Raw genomic sequence first — 9,212 nt, 5'->3', positions numbered from 1 at the left:
ATTAATGACTGCTTCTATTTCTTTGGGGGATATAGGGCTGTTTAGATCATTAACCTGATCTTGATTCAACTTTGGTACCTGGTATCTGTCTAGGAACTTGTGCTGGGATTAAAGGCGTGCGCCACCACGCCCAACTCACACGGCCATTCTTAGCTGCTTCTATAGATAGCTTCTGTGCGTTTGCCTCAGGTCCTCCTGCTTGTGCAGCAGGTGCGCTTATCCATTGAGCATCTCTCCAACCCACCAATTTTAGTTATTTATTTTATTTTTATTTATGTCTATGTGTGTGTGTAACATATGTATGCAGCTGCCTAAGGAGGCCAGGAGAGTGTTTCTGATTTCCTAGAGCTGGAGTTAAAAGCAATTCTTAGGTAGAGGGAACTGAAATCAAGTCCTCTGCAAAATGGTAGAACATACTCCTAATTGCTGAACTACCTCTCCATACTTTATATTTTCATTTTAATTATTACTGAAGGAGGCGCATGTGCCATTGCATGAGTTTAGAGGTCAGAGGACAACTTTGTAGTGTTGTGTGCATAGGCAGCCTGGTCCCCAGTTGAGCATAGGCTTTGAACCCTGGTGACCCAGTAGGTGACTTCAGCCTGCAAGGGATAGCAGGGATTTGATCACACCCCCTGGGCCCCTGGCTCCTGTCACAGCTATAGCCTCCCACAGCACCTCTCCCCTACCCCCCAGAGTCACCTAGGGCAACGCCCCAAGTCCCTGTATTCTGTCTGGACTCCATCCCCACAGTTACCTGGCAACAGCCAGGTAGGCCAGCCTACTATAAAAGGAGCTGCTTTCTATCTAACTCTCTTGCTCTTATTCTCTTACTCTTTCCTCTTGTTCCCTTGCTTCCCCTCTGCATTCCCTTCTCTCCTCTCTGCACATGGCCATGGCCAGCCTCTACTTCTCTACTCTTTCCCTCTCACTGCCTTTCTACAATAAACGCCATAAAACCATGGACTGTCTCTTCTCATCGGGATCCGCTGTGCTGGAGCAATGGAGCAGGTCTTCCTCTGAGGAGCAGCACTCCCGCAGGAAGCCTCTCTGTGCGCCCCCCACCCCCCATGGCCGCCACCTAAACTGGTCTGATCTCTCCTCCTACCCTTTTTCCTTTAACCCCTGGCCAGAGCCTACCCGCGGCCCCCACTCCATTCTCAGTTCTTCTGAGGCATTCAGCTGCCCCTATGGTGCCCAAGAGCCTGAGAACCTGTTGTCCTCAGCCTCCCTGCAGGCCTGAGGACCCTGAGCCAACTCTGGCAGTTCTGCGGGGACCTCAGACTGCACTCCAGACTTTAGGGCTGGGGTCCTGCGGCTTCTCACAGCCGGTTCCCAGCAACTGCATGGGGGCGGGGGAGGGGGCGTCAGACTTGCTGTGTCCCACACACTTGCTGTGACCGCAGGCCACCAATTTTAACCCACAGTGTTGGTTCTTTCCTTCCACCTTTATATATAGGTTTCAGGGATTGAACTCAGGTCATCAGGTTTGCATAGCTAAACTATGTCACCCGGCCTAGCCTCCAGTAGATGCCTTTTCTCTTCCCAAACATTCTTCTTTCCACTTTTTATATAGCTTCTACATGTGAAAGAAATCACATGATCTTTATCCTCAGTTTTGCTTACTTTTTTAACATGGTAATCCCCAGCTCCACCCATTTTCCTGCAAATGATGTCTTTTTGGTCTTTGTGATTTAATAAAGCTGTATTATGCTGATGGACCACACGTCCTTTACCATTTCATCTGTTGCTGGACATTTGGGCTGATTTTGTAACTCAGCTATTGTGAATAGTGTTTCAGTAAACATAAATGTGTATGGATCTTTCCTGTCTTCTGTCTTTGACTATTTTAGCTCTGTACCCAGATGTGGTAGATCTGGATTATATGGGGATTATATCTAGTTCTATAGAGTTTTATTGAACTAACTGATTTTCACAGAGGACCACACCAGATCTCCCAGGCTGGCCTGAAACTTGCTATGTAGTCAAGGCCGAACTCAAACTGATGATCCTCCTGCCCTGCCTTCTGCGTGATAGGATTACAGATACGCACCATGAGACCTGACTGTATTTTTAGTACTTTGAGGCACCTCCATAGTCATTTCCATAGTGTCTGCACTAAGTAAACATTCCTACTGACATTGTATGGATCACCCACGCGCTGCACACCCTCAGCAGCTTTGGTGATAGACATGCTGTCTGCCTGATGCTTTTCCTTTGTCTCTGCCTTTGGAATAATCTGTTTGGTTGTTTTTGTGGTTCCATCTTTCCCTCACAGTCAAGTCTAGCATCTTTTCCCACAAGCCCATCATTTTTGTACTCTGCAATGGCTAGGTCTTTGATATCAATCACCATTGTTATTCCTAGGAAATTAAGATACTTGGTTGTTATAAATAGACTTTCTGTTCTGATTTTTTCTATGTTCTCACTATTGAGAAGCTTTATGTGGTATACTTTTCTTTGTTCTTCTTGAGTGCTGTGGGATACTATACATTCACTTTATTTTTATATACTTGTTACCGGTAGTAGTATTTTTTTAAAGAATCATATTTATATATTTATTGGGTTTATGTGCATACATGCCACTATCCAGGTCAGGGGACAACTTTTGGGACTTTTGTTTTCCCCTTCTACCATGTGGCGTCTTGGGGATCAAACTAAGGTCATCAGGCTTGGCAGCCAGTGACTTTACTCAGGCACCTGGCCAGCTCCCAGTGTTATCTTTGTCCCATTCCATACCTCATTGCTTCTGTTTACATCTGCATTGGCCCTTTCTTCAGTTCCTTTCTATCTGCTACCTCTTTTATCTCTGTATTTTGCTTGTGTGTGTGTGTGTAGATGTGCTTCTATGTTTATCTGTTTGTATACATTTCACATGCACATGCGTGTGTGCTTACCTTCACTCTAGTTTACTCCCTTTTACTACTCTCTGTCCTGGGGTGGGGGAACTATTATGTTTGTGAAACCAAAGCCACTCATTTTGTGTTGCTCACACTAGGAAAGGCTGTATTACTAAGTATTCTTTACACAGAACAGTTGCCATCACACCATGCTTTGGGGAGCGTGGATAAACAAAAAGGTTTGAGGATTGGCTGGGTTTCTGTGTCCAGCTCAGGGATTAGCTGACTAATGTCAAAGAACAGCCTGTCCTTTCCTTTCCTGCAATTAGAGGACAGGAATATTGTGAACTTTGCTCTTAGTTTCAGCAGTATATTTTTAAGTTCTTAGCAAATCCAGTTCAAGTCTGTGGTATCTTGTTTTGTGTTGTGTTTTAGTTCTGCCTTTATTTCTGTATTTATTTATATACTTGAAGGCTATTTTATTTTCTAGTGTTCTAGTTTCTTTTCTGTTGCTGTGATAAAACAGTTTGGCTAAAAGTAACTTACAGGAGGAAAGTGTTTATTTGAATTACACTTCCAGATCACAGACGTCATTGAAAGAAGTCAAAGCAGAAACTTGAAGTGGAAACCATGTAAGCATTCTGCTTGCTAGCTGCCTCAGAGGCCCATACTTTTCCATTCAGCCTAGGACCACCTGCTCAGGGGATGGTGCCACCCACAGTTGGCTGGGCTCTCTCCTACCTAATTAATAATCACGATACACACATGTGAGTTAATTTAATTGTGTATGTGTGTGTGTGTGTGTGTGTGCGTGCACACACACTTCTTAAAGCTCTGATAGGTTTTGTAACCATAAAATATGTCCATCAATCACATTACACCTGCTCCTAATCAACTCATCTCCTAAATTTGCCAACACTGCTCACCACAGTGCTTTTCTTTTTAATTTCATTTTTGTCTAGTGTATATAATGTTTTGAACAAGATTAGCCCTCATTAAAAAAAAAAAAAAGATTAGCCCTCATAGGCCAATTTTTTTGTTTTGTTTTTGAGACAGGGTTTCTCTGTATAGCCCTGGCTGTCCTGGAACTCACTTTGTAGACCAGGCTGGCCTCAAACTCAGAAATCCGCCTGCCTCTGCCTCCCAAGTGCTGGGATTAGAGGTGTGCACCACCACGCCCAGCTATAAGCTAATATTTTTGAAGGCTTGGTTAGGAGGCATTGGGGGATATGGCCTTGTTGGAGGCAAGGTGTCAGCCAGGGGAGGGAGTAGGGTAGAGGTTAAAGTTCAAAAGCCCATGCCAGGCCCAGCTTCTCTCTGTCCATGTCTGTCTCTATTTCTATGTGTGCGTGTTTGTGCACACACACTCTGATCGGAGCTATTGTCTCCTTGCCTTCAAGCTTTCCACTATGATGATCATTAAGGAACCCTTGATGAAACTGTAAGGAAGCCCCTAATTAAATGCTTCCTATTTCAATTTGGTCCTGGCGTCTCTTCTCAGCCTTAGTAAGACAGCTAACTAGCTTTCCCTTCAGAGTGAGCCGTGTTTCTTTGTCACTTCCCATCTTGGCAGCCTTGGTAAGCCTTATGCATCTCTTTTTCTTGATCTGCTATTGCCTCACATTTTCTTTTTTTCTGTAAATTGCAGCTGATTTATTTATGTCTTTTGCTTGGAGCAGTGTCTTCTGTAGTTCTGACCGGCCCAAATATACTTTGTAGTTGTGGATGACTTTTTTTTTTCCTTAAACTGATTTTCTTTCTTTCTATCTATCTATGTATCTATGTATCTATGTATCTATCTATCTATCTATCTATCTAATGTATGTGGGTACACTGTCACTGTCTTCAGACACACCAGAAGAGGGCATTGGATGCCCATTACAGATGGTTGTGAGCCACCATGTGGTTGCTGGGTATTGAACTCAGGAGCTCTGGAAGAGAAGTCAGTGCTCTTAACCACTGAGCCATCTCTCTGGCTCTCCAGCCCTGTGGATGACCTTAAATGCTGATCCTGGTGTCTTGGCTTCCTAAATCCTGAGATTATAGGAAGTTATGATTCAACTGTCTATAAAGCCTCTAAGTTGACCACACCCATCATTTTCCAGGAAAAAGAAACCAAGACACATTTTGTAATTGATATACTGGCTCTGGGCACATTTGGGAAGTTAGAAAATTCCTTATAGAAAAAAATTGCTGGGCTGGTGAGATGGCTCAGTGGGTAAGAGCACCCGACTGCTCTTCCGAAGGTCCAGAGTTCAAATCCCAGCAACCACATGGTGGCTCACAACCATCCGCAACGAGATCTGGCGCCCTCTTCTGGAGTGTCTGAAGACAGCTACAGTGTACTTACATATAATAAATAAACAAATCTTAAAAAAAAAATTGCTAATATACAGTTATCAAGTAGCAGATGGAAGGTTGCCACATCCAAAGTATGGAGTATGTCTTGGTTTCTTTTTCCTGGAAAATGCTTGGTGTGACCAATGTCAGGATTTGGGAAGTCAAGGCAGTAGGATTAGAGTTTAAGGTCATCTACAATACATAATAATATATAAATAACACATATTCAAATATATAACTGATTGAAAAACTAATGCTCAGACCTGCCTAGTTATTGGCTAACATTCTGACTTCGTGTTGCTCTGTTCTGCTCCCAGGTACTTACTCTGTAAGATTCTGACCCTATTAAATGTGCTAACATGACCCTGCTTGCACTTTCCTGTGAGGAGGTTACACTCCTGCTCCAGGAGTCTGCCTTGGATCATGCACGGTTTCTAGCCCTCTCCAATTTCCATTTGGCTTTGCCTTTGTAGCTGTACTAGAACAGGCACCAGGAAGCTGGACTGGACTTCATTTCAGTTATGTGTGTTTATCTGTGACCTATCTGCTGACTTTTCATTTATTTATCAATTTTGCCAGTAGTCTCTGAGCTCCTGTACCTCTGCTTTATCTCTCTTTGGCTATAGAGGCAAGTTCTACTTTATGTATAAATTCATGACGATTTTTTAAAACTAAATCTCACTGGGAGGAAGTGGTACACTCCTTTAATCCCAGCACTTGGGAGGCAGAGACAGGTGAGCTCTCTATGAGTTCAAGGCCAGCCAGGTCTGGTCTACATAGTAAGTTCTAGGACAACCAGAACTAAAGAGTGAGACTGGTTAAGAGTTCTTGCTCTTCCAGAGGACCTGGGTTTGGGCCCCAGTGCCCACATTAATCACAACTGCCTCTGACTCCTGCTCTGGGTATCTAATACCACCCACTGGCACATATACTTACATGCATATAGACACACATGGATGCACACATACATAGAATCAAATATAAAATCTTAAAACAATAAAGTTATGTTTTGTTACAGTTTACATATTTTCTAAATTTATTTTCCTAAATTAATTATTATAGCATTAAAATACACTGGAGTGCTTCTTTGAAGCCAAAGAGCTTTGTTACTGACATGATAATAATTTGGTTGTTTATACATTTTGAAAAATATTAAAATGTTCCAAGTTACCATATTCTTTAAATAACACTGGGTAAAATGTTATCTCTGAAGTGTTGGCTTGTGAGTAGGAGGGAAATTATACATTACTGTGTTATATAAAACTGACTCATGAGTGGGTGAAAGATCCTGAGAATACCAGGACACCCACACTAGAAAAAGCCAATATGTGCTGTTCCTCTTTATACCATGTTCCAACAGTCTGCTTAATGAAATACTGTTCATTAAACAAATCTCAGTAATTTCTTCATTGCCTTGGTGAATATGCTTTTTAAAAAAAAGAAATAAAAATTTTAAATCTTGAAACTTGTTCATAAGACAGAAAGCTTAATTTCATATTTAAAGTAATTTGCTGTGCTTCCATTTTTTTGTTTTTGTTTTTTACTTAAAAATCAAAAGAATAAAGCAAACTAACATTGAAAGTATTTTAGGATATCTTTAAATTAAAATGTCAGTACATTAAGTAATGTTTTTAGAAAATCAGATCCCCAATCTGATAAACAGATTAAGCTATTTTACTGACTGTATCATATATTGTACATGTCTCATATTCAGTCTTTTTGATAATTTAATTTTAAGAACAGCACACTTCTGCATGGTAGCATTAAATAGTTCTCTGTTGCCCAAAAATGTTGGATATCACAAAAGGCTTTCTCTTTATGGAGAGCTTTCTGGTGTTCGTTTCTTTTTGGTTGGCTGATTTGGTTATAGGTCGTTGTTCTTCTCAAGCACCAGTAAAGTGAAAGGTTATTACAGAACGGAAGCACGGTGAGTTACCTCAGAAGCAGAACGACTGTAGGCGGAAGTAGAGTCGGCCAAGTAGCATCAGGCAAAGATGTACATTTCATTTTGTGGAGAAGAGTTTGAATATTCATATCCTTTCAGGAAAGATTTTGAATATTGATGGTTTTGTTGGTGAGAAAGAGACTTTTATTGTTCATGCTTCCTTTACATAGGCCTCAAATTAACATATTACGGAGAGGGTTTAATGAGGCAGTCAGATTCATAGCCATCTTAGCAGTCACTGGTCTGAGTCAGTTTGCCCTTGGCTTCCTGTTTCTCTACCCACTTACCCAAGAAGTAGAGTTGCCCACCTGTTGCCTGGAGTGTGAAGCCTGGTAGTTTTGTTTGTTCTCACATTGTAGCTACTGCTGCAGAGCCAGCAGCTAGGGCCCTACACAGTATCCCTGCAAGGATTTCTTTCTTCTTAATCTTAAGAGGTACAGGTCCACTTATGGGTCTGTTGAAAGCTTGCATGGGACTGTTAACCCTACTGCTGGAAAAACAAAGCTCCCTGAATGCCTGTTCCAAGAGCCCAGTGACAGGGCTTAGATTTTCACACTTGTCATTAACTTGAGATAGAATTGTTTGTATCCTAGAGGACACAAATTTCACCAAAAGTCTAAAAGACTGCTAACAATATTATTCCCATTAGAAATCCTGAGAGGCATAGAAACCAAGTTACTCCATGTAGTAAAGCTCTTGCTTCCCTGTGATAAGCCTGGTGTTTGGATGTGAGCAGCAAAGCATTATTGGTGAGATTCGTTTTAAAGATGTTCAATTACTTGTGTAGATAGTTGTGTGTGTGAGGGGGGAGGGGAATTGATTTTCTCAAATTAAGGTTGAAATACCTTGCTTCCTTTCTGGGATGACTTCAAATAAGTATATGATTCCCTAGTATTTTGGGCACAGAGAGGCTCTTGGGAGGCAGAACTGAATGACAGTGGATTGTAGTCAACAAGTTCATTGCCCGATAGTAGAACATACACAAAAACTGTGCTATAATGTAATAGTCGTCACAGTGGAAGTGTGTTAACAGCATACAGGGTATCCTGACTGCATCTGGAAGCCAGAGGCACGTGTGGTCTGGAACTAATTCTCAGAGGACTATCCCAAACTGGATCTTTACAGTTGAATATGCATTTAATAATTGAATAACATCGGATATAGGAAGGGAACTTTCATGAGCTCCTTGAAGGCAAAAGGAACACAGCATGTAGAGAGATTTGTTAAAGGGGAATATAGGTGTTATTCTAGAGGGTTTTTCTCTCTTATTTTTATACAATAGCTTTTTTTCACAATTATTTATTTGTTTGCTTATTTATTTATTTATTTATTTATTACTTATGTGTGTCCACACCCCTGATAACAGGATTTCCCTATGTTGCATAAACCACCCTTCAATGTCCTATATAGTTCAACTGGTCTTGAACTTGAAATCCTACTGACTCAGTCTCCTAAGTCTTGAGATTGCTATTATCATATATTTTAAAAATGTAAATTAGGCAGAAGATTAATTTATTAGCATGTAGTCTGTTAAGGTGGCAGCCCCGCTTTGTGTGCTAGAAAACTAGGGCACAGAGGTAAGCTGCTTCCGTTATGCTTACCAGCAGCAATGCTGAAAGCTGCATCCTTTTCCTTACAGAGCATGAGCTTAACGAATTCATCATAGCTCATGGGGCTGAGAACAGCACAAAATGAGGCTGGCAGCTTGTTCATGAAGAACTAGAGGAAAGTCGCTGGAAGCTGGAAAAGCAAAGCAAGGACCAGAAAAGATTTCTGTTTCTTTTACAATGGCAAAGCTTAGCGTGTGTGAATGCTAATAAAAATTATTCAGCAAAGAGAAGAAGAAACAGGTCAAAGAAGAGATCGTCAATACTGACCTATTACGAGAATGTAAGAAGAAACATCTAAAGTACTGAGTTAGGCTAGTTTATCTCTGGTCAGCTGTTGAGACTGCTTTGCTTGTACATAGAGTAATTTAGGTAATCATTGATTGTACTGGCTATTTTTGTGTCAACTTGACACAGCTGGAGTTATCACAGAGAAAGGAGCTTCAGTTGAGGAAATGCCTCCATGAGATCCAACTGTAA

At 41.4% G+C, this 9,212-nt stretch overlaps 1 protein-coding gene across 2 annotated transcripts in view; it reads left to right on the top strand.

Moving 5' to 3' along the window:
* The window catches only part of Zranb3 (zinc finger RANBP2-type containing 3), a 151,669-nt gene that overhangs the window by 19,823 nt on the left and 122,634 nt on the right, over positions 1–9,212 (top strand). The gene's annotated exons all lie outside the window — the stretch shown is intronic.

Source organism: Mus caroli, chromosome 1 (assembly GCF_900094665.2).
Source record: "Mus caroli chromosome 1, CAROLI_EIJ_v1.1, whole genome shotgun sequence".
Taxonomy (NCBI): Eukaryota; Metazoa; Chordata; class Mammalia; order Rodentia; family Muridae; genus Mus; species Mus caroli.
The sequence above is the reverse complement of the archived record's forward strand: the minus strand, read 5'-3'. Positions and strand labels throughout refer to the sequence as shown.